The sequence below is a fragment of the Bos indicus genome, chromosome 24 (assembly GCF_029378745.1).
Source record: "Bos indicus isolate NIAB-ARS_2022 breed Sahiwal x Tharparkar chromosome 24, NIAB-ARS_B.indTharparkar_mat_pri_1.0, whole genome shotgun sequence".
NCBI lineage: Eukaryota > Metazoa > Chordata > Mammalia > Artiodactyla > Bovidae > Bos > Bos indicus.
The window spans coordinates 30543283-30562100 of record NC_091783.1 but is presented as its reverse complement, the minus strand read 5'-3'; the positions used below and the strand labels follow the sequence as shown (position 1 = coordinate 30562100).

Below are 18818 nucleotides of genomic sequence, written 5' to 3'. Positions count from 1 at the left end.
TATTTCCCATGAAGTGATGGGACCAGATGCCATGATCTTTGTTTTCTGAATGTTGAGCTTTAAGCCAACTTTTTCAGTCTCCTCTTTCACCTTCATCAAGAGGCTTTTTAGTTCCTCTTCACTTTCTGCCATAAGGGTGGTGTCATCTGCATATCTGAGGTGATTGATATTTCTCCTGGCAATCTTGATTCCAGCTTGTGCTTCTTCCAGCCCAGCATTTCTCATGATGTACTCTGCATAGAAGTTAAATAAGCAGGGTGACAATATACAGCCTTGATGTACATATAATATGTAGGTATTATAATTCTTGTAGGTATATAATTCTGTTTAAAATGCACCTGTTTATTACCCTTCATTTTGTAATTTCTGTTTTTAAAACGTCCAGATCTTCCTCTTTGCCCTCATGTTGAGTGGTGGGTAGGAGTAGTAGTCGTGCAGTGTGGGCATCCATGCCTTTTTCTACAGAGGTACCTTCTCTGATGGCAGAGTTACACAGAACTAGAGTACCTCCACAACAAGACATCGGTCTGGAAGGTGGCACAGTGATAAAGAATCCACCTGCCAATGCAGGAGGAGACACAAGAGACGCAGGTTTGATCCCTGGGTTTGGAAGATCCCCTGGAGTTGGAGATGGCAGCCCACTCCAGTATTCTTGCCTGGAAAATTCCATGGACACAGGCAGGAGCCTGGTGGGCTACAGTTCATGGAATTCCAAAGAGTTGGACATGACTGAACATGCCCACATGCAAACTTTCATTTCACACTGTTTACCAATTAGAAACATCTCTAGGAGAAACCAATACAGCTCTTAAGTGTATCCTTTCTCTGAATTTGTAAGTTTGATTGGCTCTCAGATCCAATCCATTATTTATCTATAGAGATAATCTGAAATCTGAGAGATGGAGAGTTTAAAGCCGAATTAGACTTTCATTAGGATCACGCACAAAAGAGTATAGCTAGTATATTAATCTCTAACATTGTAGTGAATGAAGAAAGATCCTCTCCGATGTGGATAAAACCCCCCTGTAGATTTCCAGAATCCCAGCCCTGAAAAGGCTTACCCAGAAAATCTGGCAAGTGATGAGAAAATCTGTGTCCAAAACCATCATCTCTGGACATTTAAAAAATGAGTTGTTATTATCAGACAATATATTTGTTTCAGGTGTACAACATATTCAGTATTTTTTCGGCATTTTTATGCATTATGAAATGATCATGGCAGTAAGACCGGTCACCATAAAAAGCTGTTACAATATAATTGACTATATTTCCTATGGGAACATTATACCCTGTGACGTATTTACTTGTCATCACACACGAGCATCACTGGTCTAACTCGCCACCTTAGAGGAAGAACATTTAGAGAGCTCAGCTAAGGATGTGTTGTCTTTTTTTTTTTTTGCTTCATTGTATTTTTTTCGGGATCTTAGTTCCCCAACCAGGGATTGAACCCTTTTCACAGCTGTGGAGGCACTGAGTCCTGACTACTGGACCAACAGAGAATGCCCTGTCTAAATACCGTGTCTTAAACTATTTGTAAGCAGTAAGAAAAGGACTTTGAAGTTGCCCTCAACATGAATTCAGTCTTCTGGGGGAAACAATTTTCCACAACCACTTTTGAACTCCAACCTATAATCAAGTAATTGGCAGACATGGGAGGTTACTGAGTCCATCGTGAATCTAGTGAAACAATGAATCCTCTCTCTTCCAATGTGAACTCACAAAATAATCCGCATTTCTTCTGGGGAGTTCTTGTCCCCTTGAAACACATCTGTCGGCTCCAGGTAAATTACCCTGTTCTCCATTCTCTTCTCCCCTACTCCCGAGAGGCCATTCCTCATTATTAAAGAATCACATAATTTCATATTTAAAGAGGACCTTCAGGATCATGTAATTCAACCAATTTTCTTTTTTTTAGTAGTCGAAGAAATTTAAGCCCAGGGAGATTAAGTGATTAATGTCTCACTGGATTAAAACCAACCTATCTAGAATTAGTTGTAGGCTCTTTTGATGGTCCTCATTCATGTTTGTCTAGGAGATGTAACTCACAAGAACTTGATCAAGTGGACCTCATTTTAACTGTGGAATGTACTATTTTTCTTTCAGAGTTTATTGGATAACACTTTGGAATCCATTGAGGCTGGGCATGATGTGAAGAGTTGAACATCATCTAGTCCCAGTACATTGTTTCAAAACCATAAGCCCCAGGTCCATAAACACAAACTGCATCTGCTTCTGTCCTGGAATGTTTTTATGTAAATCTCCAGAGTTTGATGAGGATGTTTGGTTGTGGAGGGTGCAGGGACAGGAACACAGACGCGATTACACTGAGCTGGACTGTGTGGGACAGGCTGTGGCGGCCACAGGATAGGTGCTACAAGAAGATGAGGGAATGAATTAGTGAAGCTCCATGACCAAGCTACATGCCTCCTGGAACATCTGAGAGAAGAGTGTGGTGTGGTGAAAAGACTATCGGTTTAATGGTCAAAGTCGGTTCTGTCATTTACTACCTGTGTAACCTTGGGCTTCCCAGGTGGCTCAGTGATAAAGAATCCACTTGCCAAGCAAGAGATATGGGTTTGATCCCTGGGTTGGAAAGATCCCCTGGAGAAGGAAATGGCAACCCACTCCAGTATTCTTGCCTGGGAAATCCCTTGGACAGAGGAGCCTGCCGGGCTACAGTCCATGGGGTCACAAAGAGTCGGACATGTTTTATTGACTAAACAGCAGCACCCTTGGTGAAAAGAACGTGTGTATATCAGTTTATGTATAAAATGAGAGTAATTAATACTTACCTTGTGGTTGTGTTAGATGGATAAAAGATGACATAGATAAAGTCCCTGGTATGTACAACACATGCAAAAAATGTTCACATGTAAGTACATATGATGTATGTGTGTGTGCATGGTATATTTGTATGTAAGGAGTGGGGTGAGTGTGTATGTGTGTGTATTGGATTCCAAAGGAAAAGTTGAGGTTTTCTATTAAAAAGTGTTGTTTCTTTCTTTCTTTCTTTCTTTTTTAAAGAAAACAGGTGATGCTCTCTATAACACACATTTCTGCAGTTTCTAGCAGTAGGTGAGGTATGAGTGTGAGCATCGTCATGATCTATTCCTTCTTGCTTCACTCAGACATCATGGAAACAAGCCAAAAGGAAAACTGTATGACTTCTCAGAAAAAAAGAAGTCAAACAAAAAAATTCTCAAAAAATTCTGTCAACTCATATAGTGTTTATTAAACATTTTATTTCCCCAGCACAAAATGGAGGGAAAGTAATTCCAGCCAACAGTGTTTACTGTCTATTGGGAAAATAGTATTTTATACAGCAGACAACCAGAGAACCATTCAAGGTGGTATGCAAACCATTACCAACTCGCTCTGTGTTCAGAAGAATGGTCTCAGTGTCTGGAGTTGACTTGTAAAGGCATCTTGGGGGGCTATCTAGAGTTGTATTTGAAAGTGAGCTTTGGAGACATGAGTCCTTGAACCATTACCATAGCTTTGTCCGATCACTAAATTCTAATCCTTGATCACCTAATTTGCAAAAAGAAGAAAATATTTGCTTCTCAGGTATTTTGAAGATTAAGCAGATAATACATATAGATCACTAAGCACAGACTCTGTCACATAGTTAGAAATATCAGCAAATTGGTCATATATATATATATATATATATATGTATATATATATATATTTCTTGTTAAAGGTGAATCTCAAATACTCACAAGTGTTATCAAGGGTGTGGGGAAATTGGAGCCTTCATATACTGGTTATGAGTGAGTGAAAGTTGCTCAGTCGTGTATGACTCTTTGGAACCCCATAGACTATACAGTTCATGGAATTCTCCAGGCCAGAATACTGGAGTGGGTAGCCATTCCCTTCTCAACTCACAATGCAGGGATTGAACCCAGGTCTCCTGCATTGCAGGTAGGTTCTTTACCAGCTGACCCACCAGGGAAGCCTAGAATACTGGAGTGGGTAGCCTATCCCCTCTCCAGCAGATGTTCCCGACTCAGGAATTGAACCATGGTCTCCTGCATTGCAGGCAGATTCTTTACCAGCTGAGCTACCAGGAAGCCCCATGGGGATGTAAAATAGTGCAGCCACTTTGGAAAACAGTCTGGCAGGTTTCTAAAATATTAAGCATAGAGTTACCATAGGACCAAGCTATTCCACTCCAAGAGAAATGAAAACATATATACACACAAACACATACACAAATATTCAGAACACCATTATTCTTAACAGCTTCAAATTAGAAACAAGGAAATGTCCATCAGTGATGAATGGATGAACATAATGTCGTATATCCACACAGTGAAATATTATTCAGTAACAGAAAAAAAATGAAGTACTAATACACACTAAAATATGGGTGAACCTTGAAATCCAGATGAAAGAAGCCAGGCACAAAGATCCATTTATGTGATTTATGATTCCATTTGTGTGAAATGTCCAGAACAGGTGGATCATCCACAGAAGCCAAAGTAGGTTTGTGGCTATCAGGGGACAGTGTGGATGGTGATGAAAGAAGAATTGCTAATGGATCTGAGTTTCCTTTTGAGGGTGATGAAAATACCCTGGAATTAGTGGTGGTGGTTGCCCAACATTGCAAATGTACCAAATGACTGTATGCTTTAAACTAGCGAAGTACATGGTATGTGAACGAAATCTCAATAAAGCAGTTTAAAAAAAAAAAGTGATTTTTTTTTTTTTTTTACTTTTTATTTTGTATTGGGATATAGCCAACTGGGGCTTCCCAGCTGGTACTAGTGGTAAAGAACCCATCTGCCAATGCAGCAGTTGTAAGAGACATGGGTTCGATCCCTGGGTTGGGAAGATCCCTGGAGGAGGGCATGGCAACCCGCTCCAGTATTCTTGCTGGAGAATCCCACGGACAGAGGAGCCTGGCAGGCCATGGTCCATAGGGTCACAAAGAGTCGGACACAACTGAAGTGACTTAGCACAAACACACATACATATAGCTGATTAACAATGTTGTGATGGTTTCAGGTGAACAGCAAAGGGACTCAGCCGTACATATACATGTATCCGTTCTCCCCCATACTCCTCTCCCATCCAGGCTGCCACATAACATTGAGCAGAGTTAAAAGACATGAGGTAGTTGGACAAGTGGAGAGAAGCAAGCCAGCAGAGCAGAGCAGACTGGGACCTTGGGATCCAGGCAGCTGAACCGAGGATTTGAGAGAATTGTGGGAGGGGATGGGGCATCAAGGTAAGTCGGTGAAGATCATGTGTAATATTTCAGTGCTAGCTTACGATGCAATCTGAGGCCACCTTGGGGTGGTAGGAAGGGCAGAAAAAATGGAATTTTTCAGATGTATCAGAATGTAGCATGGACTGGAATGAGCAGGGGGTAAAAATCAGAGAACTCTAGAGTAGCTTCTGACAAAAGAGGAGACGTGTGTGTGTGTGTGTGCGCGTGCGCGCTGTGTGTGGGTCCTGGGTGCGTGTGTTAATCTGTGAGGGACCCGCGGGCGTCAGGGCCAGGCCTCCTTGTGGCTGCAGTGCGGGGTCCGGCCTCCCGGGGGCGCTATGAGCACGAGCGGATCCGCCTGGTGGGGGTCGCACCACTACGTGGCGAGAACCCCCATCCTTGCTCACAGCCCATCTTGCTTTCTGTGAAAATTGTCCTTGAGGTAGGAAGAGCCTCATTTTCCGTACAGAACAAACACAAATACGATATTTCATATCTTCTCTGCCATTTTCGCCCTTGTCTGTAATTGGAAACTCTTGCCCCCAGTCTTACCTGTAGGATTCTGTCTTCAAACGTGCGATCCTGTTTCTCCCCTTGCCAGACCCTCCCCGTCTGTCTTCTGTTTTTCTCCTTCAAATTGTCACGATCTCTGATTTTATTCGTCAGTTCTTTTGATTAGGGACGGTAACGGAGCAGGGCAGGAGCGGGGGTGGTGTTGGGGGGTGGGATTCCTCTGTTTCATTAGTTTCTGATGAAGCCCGCGCTTTGGCCAGGCTGCGTTCATAAATCCACACACTTTCCGTCTGACAGCCTCCCCTCTCCATCTTTCTTGCAGATTCAGGTTTTGTGCTCAGCGGCGTCTTAACTCACCTCCAGCCGATTCTGAACGTTGAGGTTCTCTTTGCCCTTCAGCTTGCTATTCACCATTTTCTTCTTATTCCTGGATTTTGCCCTTTTCCCTCAAGTTCACCGTCCGAGACTTTCTCTTGGGAGTCACCCTCAATGACAGCATCAAACTTGTCTCTGATGGGGATGTGGCTGCCCGCAGCCGGGCCTATTAGACAGCCTCTGCCCCTGTGCAGAGAAGAGTCCCTGTGCCGAGTTAGCATGTTCTTATCAACCTATATTGTGATCAGTGCCCCATAGAGAACTGAACTAGTATCGTCTTCAACAATTTTAATTGTCAAAGCCCCCAGCTTCTCTGGTGGCTCAGATGGTAAAGAATCTGTCTGCCAATGCAGGAGACAAGGGTTTAATTCCTGGGTCAGGAAGATCCCGTGGAGAAGGGCATGGCAACCTGCTCCAGTATTCTTGCCTGGAAAATTCCATGGACAGAGGAGCCTGGCAGACTACAGTCCATGGGGTCACAAAGAGTCCGACACAAATGAGCAACTAACACACTACCTTTGAGGGATATACCTGGATTCTGACTTTTAATTTGCTTCTGAGCCTTTGTTTTGTGAACTTTGGCCAGTCTTTCAGCTTTATCAGTGAGAATGCATTTCAGGAGTCTCACACATCCACACCTTCTAGGTGAGAAGGAAGGCAAACAGCCCTCCAGGGCTGCCTTGATCTAGTCCCAACCCCTCAAGGCTGCCTTTGCTACCCAGCATACAGGAGGATTAGCTTCCTGCTGCTGCCTTCTTCCTGACAACACAAGAAAGTTTCCAGGCCTTGCAATTTCATACTCTGGTCCCTATTGTTGGCATCAGTCTTCTGGATTGTGAAGGGCCTTTTGTTTGAGACCTTTCAGTAGAAACCAGAGCTTCTCCACTCAATGAAGCAATATACCATTTCATAGACTCCAAGATGACATCAATTTTAAGACATATTTTATGTCCCACACACAAAAAAAGAATGTAGCCACTTAAACTATGACAATCATTGATTGTAAGACCATCATGTGGAAAAAAATATACAACTTAGAATCATAAATATGTAGCACAGTGGTTGCATGTTGAGGTCAACCTGATAGGGTTTGAATCTCAGCTCTATTTAATGTCTGACCTTGGGCAAGCCACTTAACTTCTCCTTGCCTCAGGTTCCTCAACTGTTGGGGTGATCATAATAGTATCTACTTAGAAGGATAGATAAGGATTAAATAAGTGTCTATATACACAACACTTAGTAGCTGGGTATAATAAAGGCTCAGTAAGTGTCAACACCTTTTATCTGAATGCTAATAAAAAGTATGTGCCTGTGCATGCTCAGTCGCTAAGTCATGTTTGGCTCTTTGCGGTCCTATGGACTGTAGCCCACTAGGCTCATCTGTCTGTCAGGTTTTCCAGGCAAGAATACTAAAGTGGGTTACCATTTCTTCCTTCAGGGGATCTTCCCCATCCAGGGATCGAACCCAGGTCTCTTGTACCTTTTGTATTTGCAGGCAGATTCTTTACCACCGGTGGAGGCAGGAGGAGAAGGGGACAACAGAGGATGAGATGGTTGGATGGCATCAACAACCAGATGAACATGAGTTTGAGCAAGCTCCGGAAGTTAGTGATGGACAGGGAAGCCTGGCGTGCTGCAGTCCATGGGGTCACAAAAAGTCGGACACGACTGAGCAACTGAACTGACTGAATCTTTACCACTGAGCCACCTGAGAAGCCCCTTTTAAAAGTATAATCGCCATGCATCTTAGACTGCATTAACTGTTGCTGATTTATCTTGACATGCTCTATTTTGATGTTTCTCTCTCTCTCTCTCTCTCAATAGCCACTTACCCCTTTAAAAGTGCAAGTTGCACATTTGTTAAGGCTTAAATTGGCTAGTTTTTTTTTTTTTTTTTTGCCTCTGTATTCTGACTGCACTAATGGTGGCCTCAATGAAGCAGAAAGCAGATATCCACAGTATCATTTTGAGGATTTGGGCAGGAAAATACGAATAAGGAAAGAAAGAAAATAGTGGGGAACCAGTGGGTTCTCTGTTTATTCACTGACAAAGAAGTGGCTATTTAAAAATGGATTTTCAAGAAGGAAAAAAGAATCAAGTCAAAATTAAAGTTAATTTTAGAAATTTTAGTCCCAATTGAAGATTGCTGATCTGCTTATTACTTTTTTTTTTTTTGAGAGACATTTAGAATTAGAAAAATAATGGTTGCTCAGCCATTCAACTTAAAGATATTTAAGTGTTTTAGTTGGCTTATAATCTGATGGTCAAAGTTTAAAAAATTATTTTAGTGAAAAAAAGTTTAAAGCAATTTCCTCTACCTACCTTGGGCTTCCCAGGTAGCACAGTGGTAAAGAATCCTCCTGCCAATGCAAGAGACCAGGGTTAAATCCCTGGGTTGGGAAAGATCCCCTGGACAAAGCAAAGGCAATCCACTCTAGTATTCTTGCCTGGAAAATCCCAAGGACAGAGGAGACTGGCGGGCTACAGACCATGGGGTCACAAAGAGTGAGGCATGACCAAGCAACTGAGCACCTACACAACCCACCTTGAGATTAGTGTATCTTTTTCTGTTTTTTTTTTTTTCTGGAGTGGCATTTAGAACAATTGGATTTCATGTTACAGTCATTCTGTCATTAAAACACTGAATCAGGTAATCATTTCATTTCATTTGCTTCACAGATTATCACCAAAAAGTACTCTTGTCATCAAGGCTTTGTTGATGTCTGTGGGGTTTTGTCCACATGGTACAGAGTTGACAAGCTAAATGAAAACAGGAAAGCATGCTGGGCTGAGCAAATGAGTTTGTTTGTGGTATTTGTATTGTGGTTGAAGCAGATAAATGGCTAGAGAGTAATATCGCCATCGACTGGGAATAGATCGTGTGTCACAATAGACCTCTGTGAATTCATCTTGGGGCCAGCTACTGGGGTCAGCCTCCATCTCTCTTAGGACCTTTTTCAGAAGAGAGATGTGAAGTTCCGGGCTGTTAAGTGAACTATTGTGTTTCAGTGAAGTTCAGGTATCATAGGTTGTAAGACCCACTATGGTTTTATGTTCCACCAAGAAAACAAATTCAAAATCACTGCAGATGGTGACTGCAGCCATGAAATGAAAAGACGCTTACTCCTTGGAAGGAAAGTTATGACCAACCTAGATAGCATATTCATAAGCAGAGACATTACTCTGCCAACAAAGGTCCCTCTAGTCAAGGCTATGGCTTTTCCTGTGGTCATGTATGGATGTGAGAGTTGGACTATGAAGAAGGCTGAGCACCGAAGAATTGATGCTTTTGAACTGTGGTGTTGGAGAAGACTCTTGAGAGTCCCTTGGACTGCAAGGAGATCCACTCAGTCCATTCTGAAGGAGATCAGCCCTGGGATTTCTTTGGAAGGAATGATGCTGAAGCTGAAGCTCCAGTACTTTAGCCACCTCATGCGAAGAGTTGACTCATTGGAAAAGACTCTGATGCTGGGAGGGATTAGAGGCAGGAGAAGGGGACGACAGAGAATAAGATGGCTGGATGGCATCACTGACTCAATGGACATGAGTCTGAGTGAACTCCGGGAGTTGGTGATGGACAAGGAGACCTGGCGTGCTGCGATTCATGGGGTCGCAAAGAGTTGGACACGACTGAGCGACTGAACTGAACTGAAGAAAACAAAAATTACTCCTACAACTGTAGCACCATGATTTTTTTTTTTTTATGCCTTAGAATTTTTGTTGGAAAGGTTTTTTTTTTTCAAGTTTTCTTTGATGTGAACCATTTTTTAAAGTCTTTAGTGAATTTGTTACAATACTGCTTCTGTTTTATGTCTTTTTTTTTTTTGACCCCAAGGCATGTGGGATCTTAGCTGTCCAACCAGGGATTGAACCTGCATCCCATGCATGGGAAGGTGAAGTCTTAACCACTGGACCCCCAGGGAAGTCCCTGGAAAGGTTCTTGTACTTATTTTGGCATTGATTTTGCCCCTATATATCTCTTGTGCATATGTAAAAGGCAAACTAAAAATGAAATACATTGGCTGAGGAATTTACAAAACTTCATTTTCAGAATGTGATTCTTATGAATTAGTTTCCTACTTGGAGTCTGTAATCTTCATGTTTTGCTGTTCAGGCTTGTCCTCTGTGCCATCAAAAGCATTGGTGATGGAGCATTTCCCAAAAGCTTCCTCTCCTGTCTCTAGGATTCACTTCTGAGTCACTTCACATGTTTTATGCAGGTCTAAAGGCAGTGATAACTGGCCAACTACTGGTGGCTAACGGTGATGGTAAGATGTATTTTGATTTCAGAAATATTAAAATGTGGGTAAAGATGTGTCTCTTTAAAAAGTAATTTTATTTATTTAATTTTGGCTATGCAGGGTCTTTTTCGCTGCACAGGCCTTCTCTAGTTGTGGTGAATGGCGGCTACTCTTCACAGTGGTGAGCAGGCTTCTCATTGCAGTGGCTTCTCTTATTGCTGAGCACAGGCTCTAGGGTGGCCGGGTTTCAGTAGTTCCACCTCCCAGGCTGTAGAGCACAGGTGCGGTAGCTGTGGCACACGGGCTTAGTTGCTCCGAGTTATGTGGGCTCTTCCTGGACCAGGGATCAAACACATATCTGCTGCAGGTGGAGTGTCCACCACGGAGCCACCAGGGAAGTCCCAAAATGTCTCTTTAGGTTCACGCTGAGGTCTGTCTCTCTCTTACCCTGGACACAAAGGAGGCTTTTGTCCTCTGGTTCCACAAGTTGACGTTTCACACCAAAGGGCAGGGGCAAGTGCTGGGTTGAATCGGTATTTAAATCGGTATTTATATTAATGTATCGGTATTTATCGGAGAAGTCACTGGCGACCCACTCCAGTACTCTTGCCTGGAAAATACCATGGATGGAGGAGCCTGGTAGGTTGCAGTCCATGGGGTCGCTAAGAGTCAGACACGACTGAGCGACTTCACTTTCACTTTTCACTTTCATGCATTGGAGAAGGAAATGGCAACCCACTCCAGTGTTCTTGCCTGGAGAATCCCAGGGACAGGGGAGCCTGGTGGGCTTCCGACTGTGGGGTCGCACAGAGTCGGACACGACTGATGCGACTTAGCAGCAGCAGCAGCATCAGTATTTATCTGTATTTATATTAATCGGTATTTTCAGCTCCTCACCTCTCACTCAACAGCTCAGATCTCCTGTGTTCCCTTTCAAACCTCTGATGAAGGCAACTGGGTGAACCTTTGGGGGAAAAGAAAAATCAAAACCCAGTACAGAACTTGTTCTGGATCTGTTCCCTTTCAACACTCCTTGGTGATGTCAGCGGAAGTTCTCTGGGGCACATCATTCTGTAAACATGGGCATCTCCAAGGGATGAAGATTCTGTTGCTCCATTCTGTGCAAGGCGGTTGGCTAAGAAAATTGTGACGTTTTCCAGGTACAGTTGACAGTTGCTCTAAGGAAAGCACTGTTCTGAGTCTTTTGGGGATATGCTTTCATTGGCCTTCGTAACCTACTGCTTATAGCTAAATGGCGCTGAGAGGGCCACATCTGTTGGGAAGGAAGAGTCTCGTGTCTGTGGGTTTTAGGGAACAATCTGCATCACTGTAATCTTAACACATAATTCGATCTGCCTGGAGAGATGAGCTCTTTGCCTAACACCCAGCTGGACAGATTGCACTCAGGAAGGTCACCCAAGATGCTCGCTGTTTGTGCATGAAAATGCGTCAGTCTGTCTTTTCCATTTTGCCATTTCCCGTTTTCTTTGAGCACCGGAGTTTGTTTATTCAATTGTTTTATATTTGGGCAGCTGGGGACTGAGATATTTCTTTTCTGTTTGTTTCTCCAACTCTTTTTACAGTTTAACAAGTCAAATACAAAACTCAGGGGACTTCATAAGCCTCATGATGGAGCTGTGAATAGCATCCCATTATTGATTGGAAATACTGCATTGGAATGCCGCGGAAGAGCCCCAAACCAAAACTTTTCAGATGCCTGAAGCTGTGAGCTTTCCAATTAGGCTGAAAGTTTCCCTTGATAACCAGTAGTGCTGAAGCTTTTAATATTGTTTTGGCCTATCAGTTCTTAGCACAATTTTCTAGTTATGAAGGCCAGCGGATCACTCGGCGTCAGCGAGATAGCTCATCCATCCCACTTGCACGCTTTCTGATCAAATATGCTATCTGAAAAAAAAGGAATCTTCAGCTTCACGTAAATCGATCGTAATTGGGAGCAGTTCGTCTTTCCTTCTTCAATGCTATCTCCTTCTGTGCAGCCTATTTTGCATCCAGAGATACATTTGAAAGTCGAAATCCCTTGAAGCTAAATATTCTAAACTGACAGAAGAATTTCTAGTGGCACACCAGCCTGGAGCCATGTTTTTATGAGGACATCACTTTCTATTTCTAAGCTTCAGTGTGCATTCTTGCTTCCTTATTGCTGGGAGCCATGCCACATCAACTTGCCTCCTTTTCAGCTTTTAATGTTTTTTTAATGGAGTCCAGTTTTCCGCCTAAGTTATGGCTAGCCTTCTGACAAACCATCAGACACCTAAGCAACCAGAATGGAGGTGTCCAGATGTGACATGGTGTGGGGGTAAACTTGCATGCCATTGAATAAAACCATATTCTAAGAATTCCTTTATACCTGGCCTCTGAATGTGCCATGAAGGCTAAAAGGGGCTTAAGAAAAACATTTTAAAAATTAATATGTGACCTGAAGTCTTTTCTTGTAAGCCACTAGTGAAGGCAATCATTTCTCAATCTGACTGGCGTGGTGAGTGTGTTGCCTGAACAGTGAAATAGCAGCACAGCTGAATTTTTTTTTTTTTTTCAAGTTTAAAATTGCTCGCGGAGCTCTGAGGTTAGTTATCTAATGAAATAAAAGCAAGCGTGCTTTGCATGTACCTGGTTGTTTAGAAGAACTTAAATAATTGTAAAGTACAAAATGATGAATCATTGCAGATGCAAATTCATCAAGGACAGTGGTATTTCTGTGATAAAGGAAGAAGTCTATGTTCTTGAAAGTCAGTAATCTATACAGCTTGGAAGACATCCGCAGAACATTTGGTAATTAAATATGCCCTCAACTGAGAAATAATGCCTGGAGTTGTCCTGCTGGTAAGTAAAAGGTATGCCTTTATGCCTGGGTTTTACGATTTCTGCTTGGAATCTTGTAGGTGTTCCGGTTGTGAGGGTACACAATCTACAGAATAATATGAGTAAATGTTCTGACTAAGAGACAGGGTTCATCTTATCTTTTTAGATTCACAACAGCTGAGTCTTTCTTGGGATTCGGATTTCAGCTCAATGTTTTCCCCTCCCCCAGGAAACCTTCCCATCCTTGTGAGCCCACTCTGTGTCATCATTTTCCTTTACTTTTATTGTTGTTTGAAATGATTGTCTTCATTTGGTGGCTGATTTGTTGATGCCTCTGCCTGGTAGAAAATCAACTCATTGAGAGTGGGATGTTGTTAACTGTCTCCTTTACCACTTTACCCTAGCTCCTAGAAGCAGTGACTGGTACATTGGAGGTTTTCAATAAATAATGAATGAATGCATGTATGAAAGCAGAATTCTGACTGCAATATAACTCCAAAAAGAGTTATAGAACATTGGATGGCCCATGAGCTGGGTGTAAGATACGGCCATTTATGACATCTGAAATGTAGTCTAATGAGGTCAGGAATTTTCTTTTTTCCTTTTTTTTTTCCCCACACCACATGGCTTGCAGAATCTTAGTTCTCAGACTAGGGACTGAACCTGGGTCACTACAGTGAAAGCGCTGAGTCTTAACCACTGGACTACCAGGGAATTCTTAGGAATTTTCTTTATGCTTGAAAAAAATCAGGCATGGCATCTGATATTTTAAGCGATTGGAGGTGGGTTAATGCAGAAGTGTTGGGGAGATGAGCTGGTGTTACATTCATTCCAGGGCTGTTATAGGGAATGTGCAGGGAGGGGGTTCTCTCAGAGTGCCCACTGACTGGGTGTCCCAGGAATAAGACCTGCAATACCAAATTACTGTGATTGACAGGGACCATCCTTTCCAGTGTCAGAATTCCTTGAACAAAGTTTGAAATTCCTTGAACAAAGCATTTTTCCTTGGACAAAGGATAGGAAAGTATTTTAGCAATTGATTAATACTTTGGGTACTTTCTGTTAATACATCTTGCAGTCTTTTACATTGGTAAAAACTGTTGTTGCCAAAAAAGCAGTTTGGCTGATGGAATCTGATATTCATTAGAAAGATTAGTAACTTAAAGAAAAGTACTTCTTTGAATTTGATGTATTTTACAGGAAGGGGCCTAGTTTGATGTTGCCCAGCTTAACTTTTCATACAAATTGCCCTTGAGGAGTGTTTTTTAATCTGATGCATTTTTATCCCTATCTTCTGAAGTGGCATTAAAAAAAAAAAAAAAATAGGAGGCTAGAGTAACATGGAAAGCAGCTTTTATTCACTCCAAGGACAACTAACGCACATACAACCAAGGGCAGAATTAGTCTCTAGGTGCATATATTAGCCTAAGGGTGTCATGGGTGTCTGTGTCTTACTCAGGAAACTCTTTAAAAAATAATTACCTTGTGATTAGTATCTGATGCCAGTGGTATATTTTCACTTGAAAAGTCTGAGGTCTTTATTTCCTTGAGACAATGAATGAACTTCTTTTCACCTTGTTCTTGGCTGTGTTTCTTCCTTGATCTTAATATAGACACACAAGCCTTCCTGGTGGCTTTCCTGGTGGCTCAGATGTAAAGAATCTGCCTGCAATGTAGGAGACCTGGGTTCAACCCCTGGGTCAGGCAGATCTCCTGGAGAAGGAAATGGCCACCCATTCTAGTATTCTTGGAGCTTTCCTGGTGGCTCAGGCAGTAAAGAATCTGCAATACAGGAGACACAGGTTCAATCCCTGGGTCAGGAAGATCCCTTGGAGAAGGGAATGGCTACCCACTCCAGTATTCTTGCCTGGAGAGTTCCATGGACAGAGAAGCCTGATGGGGTATAGTCCATAGGGTCTCAAAAAGTAGCACACAACTAAGCAACTAACACTCGCACTTTCACACACCAAGGCACCCTTGTTGGCCTGCTGCCCCCTGCCAATGGTAGATTTCCCAGTAACAATTTCTCTTCATACTGTAATTGCAGTCTGGTTAAATCACAAATACTTACTAATGCCTTTTTTTATATTTAAGATATATATTCTATACCAGGTGGGGTATAATCAGAACAACAGAATTATCATTTTCTTATGGATTCTATCGAATGCTTCTGTTGGGTCCAGCTACCAGCGGAAGCCATCAGAAGGATGAGTTTACACGTTTGACTAAATGTGGGGAACAGAGACACAATAGTGCTTGCTCTTCCCGGTTAAAACTCATTGATAACATTTTGTTCATGTTCAAAGACTCTTCAAAAATGAGTTTGGGAGCAATTCAGGGTCCAGCCTTTAATCATCAACCACTGCCTGACTCTTTCATCACTTCAGGGGTTTCAAGAGGACAGTGGATGGTATGTGGATGATGGCAATGACTGGATTGTGAACCACATATAGAAAAGCCATAATCCATGGCTTTGATGTCAAGAAGCCACAGCCCACCAATCCAATGATGTCAGCATGATGGGTGAGGAATTGTCAGGCTATTGTTATTGGCTTTTCAAAAATAAGGAGCTAGTGATGAGGGTTTCCTGGTGGCTCAGTGGTAAAGAATCTGCCAGCCAATGCAGGAGACAGGTCCAGATCCCTGGTCTGGGAGAATCTCACTTGCTTCAGAGAAGCTTCACAGCTATTGTGCCTGTGCTCTAGAGCCCCTGAGCCCAACTACTGAAGCCTGCGTGCCCTGGAGGCAGTGCTCTGCAACAAGAGAAGCCACTGCAATGAGAAACCCACACACCACAACCAGAGAGTAACCCCAGCTCTCCGCAACTGGAGAAAAGCCCTCTCAGCGATGAAGACCCAGCACAGCCAAACATAAATAAACAAAACTATTTTTCAAAAAGGAACTAATGAACTCTTCTTCTAGGGAGGGACATATATGTGAACGAGCTCTTTTGGGAAAAAAACAAAAAAACAAAAAACCTAATGTAAAAGGCCCACTGTTGGACTTATTTGAAGTATTTTGCACTTAAAAAATGTGGGGTTTTTTGGTCACACAGTATGTGGGATCATAGTTCCCTGACCAGGAATCAGACCTGCACCCCCTGCATTGGAAGCATGGAGTCTCAACCACTGGACCACAAAGGAAGTCCCCTTATTTGAAGTATTTTGTTCATGTTTTCTAAAATAGAGATGTGCAGGAAGAAAGGGCATGTCTGTGAAGATGATGACATCAGTAGTTGGGGTTCTTGGAGGATAGGGAATGGCCTTCTAGAATTTGTCATTAAAGTGTTTCATTATGTTTTTTTTTTTTTCCCCAGAAAAAAAGGATGAGAGAAGAAGAACCTGGAACAAGGGAGAAGGGAGGAAGAAGGATGGAGATCAGGAACATGGCCAACCTGTGTTCTCACTTGTAATTAGGGAGTAAAGGCTTGCCTTCATAAGCTTGCATGTCATATTTAACTGGTGCCTTCCTATAACATCTTGACTTAATAAAGAGGCTAGCAAAAGGAAAAGAGAAGAAAAATGAAAGAAAAAAATCCGCAGCAGGACAATAAAAAGTTTCCTCTTCACACCCACCGCCGTGGGGGTTTTTCCTTTGTGCCTCAGGGCTTATCCCACTGAAACGCATCAATTTTTGCTTTTATGCTGGAAATGCCCAAAAAACATTTGAAGCTTCCCAGCCACCCCTTGAGGGTGAGAACGTTTCACAATGTGTCTCCAGGGAAGGCTAGGGGGCCAGCGTCGGGTAGAGAGGAGGCTTTCTCCCCTTCACAGGGGAACAAAGGACAGAACCTCAGAGTTCTTGACCCAATGTGTGACCTCGGGCCCAAGGCAAAACATTTTATCTCTGGGTCCTAGTGACATAAGCTCTCTGGGCTCTGTGATTGTGCTCTAGGATGTGACCAAAAACCTTTGATGGAATTACTGCCTCCTCTCTCTCTCTGCCTGGCCATTTATTATTCTGTATATTTTCGAGAGCTGTGGGAAACTTTCATAACCAAAGCCTAAGCCAGGCGAAAACTTGTTCTATTTGGAATTTGTAATGAAGTCAAAACATGGCCTGGATTTTCTGAAAGGCTCCTTTGGCTGCCTGCGACAGCCCCAGGGCACAATCAGACAGGGATGGAGCAGGCCTGGGAGCAGATTTCGTTACCAAGAATAGGACACAACAATATTTGCCTCCAAAACACCACGGCTGCTATTTACCTTCTCAGCTGGAAGAAGTGAGAGATAAATGCAGATTTCATATAAAGTGCAAATACCAATTCCTTGATTTCTAATTTGGGGGATTTTCCCCCCTCTCTAAGCTTCCTCTAAACAAAAGGTTAGGGAGAGTTTTTAGCATATTTGATTTCCTGACCTAAGGGAAGAAATTCTTTATTTCAGAACTTTTGACCCCCAAAGAGCTCTTACTTTTGCTTGAAAGCCTGAATAAAAATGGTTAGACGTGTAAAGCGATTGTGGGTTTTGCTAGTGCTTTCTTTTGTGCACTATGCCTGTTGGGGTGTTGGTCTGCAGGGAAATCCTATGAGAAAAACAAGTTTTCTCCTGGTTTGGATGGAAAACTTTGCCTACTTTTCAGAAGCTCTCGCAAATTATTTACTGGCTCAAACCTGATTCCTCCAGAGGAGCCTCGGTCCCTCACAAAAGTGCTAAGTGGTAAGATGTAGTTCCTAATTTTTATTTAAGTCAAAGGTTAATAGTATGAGGGGGTTTGTACCTTCACTGTTTCAAGTTAATATTTATTTTTTCACCGTCGTTTAAAGACTTTCCTACGGCCCTTATTTCACTGCTGAAAGCAGAGTAAGAGAACTCAGATTTCATGCCCCCAGGCTTGAATAAAGGAATAAAAACAGCACAACATTTGCATCTATTTAGCAATCTCAGTTCTAAGAGCCCCCTCACAGGGAGAGGAGGGGAAAACCGTATCTCTAGGTGAAATGAGGCTCTTCAGAAAGCTTTGCCGAAAACACAATTCAGAGAAAGATAATCATTGTCAGAAATGACCTAGGAATTCAAGGCCTTATGATTGAAAACACAAAGCTAAGAAAGGTGCATTCTCCTGCCTCCCTGCCTGCCCGGATATCAGTGAACATCAGCTAAAGGTGGCTGAAGAACCAATTTCATGCATCTACTGTACGAGGAAATGAACTGAGCCAAGGGCAAAAATAAAATTATACAAATGTTATTATAGACTAGCCTGCTTCTGTCCTAGTTTAATTCAAATTTTAGTGCTGCAGGCTTGGCTTCAGGCAGTAGCCTTCCTGAATAAATCAACATTTGCTTACATCTAAATTATTAGGGGAGCATGTGACTTTGTTTATTGTATAAATTATACGCAAGGTTAAAGCATTAACTGTTCAACTCGTTTTGTTCAGTCACCTCACCAATTCTCCCCCCAACCCCCCCAGTCAGCTGTCCCCCAAATAGGAAAGAAAAATCTCAAATTCCTAAGTTTTTTTCAGACGAACCCAATAACAGAGCTGCAAAGCCTTGTGAACCTGAGGTTGTGGGCAGGGGCCTGAAGGTAAGATGGAAGGTAGTCTCTTTTGGTTTTTTTTTTTTTACTTTTTATTTTGTATTGGAGTATAACCAATTAGCAATGTTGTGATAGTTTCAGATGGACAGTGAAAGGACTCAGTCATACGTACG

The 18818-nt window shown here is 42.5% G+C and overlaps 1 long non-coding RNA gene across 4 annotated transcripts in view; it reads left to right on the top strand.

Annotated features, from left to right (window-relative positions):
- LOC109578020 (uncharacterized) overlaps positions 1-18354 on the top strand; it is a 36502-nt gene extending 18148 nt beyond the window's left edge. The window contains exons 1-4 of one of the 4 annotated variants that reach the window (XR_011563787.1): positions 7633-11507; positions 11931-13199; positions 15555-15690; positions 16484-18354. This is a non-coding gene — a long non-coding RNA (uncharacterized lncRNA). Of the gene's footprint in view, positions 1-7632; positions 11508-11930; positions 13200-15554; positions 15691-16483 lie in introns of those variants that run through there. The other 3 variants (XR_011563785.1, XR_002183645.2, XR_011563786.1) reach the window with 3 other exon arrangements.
- Positions 18355-18818: the final 464 nt, after the last annotated feature.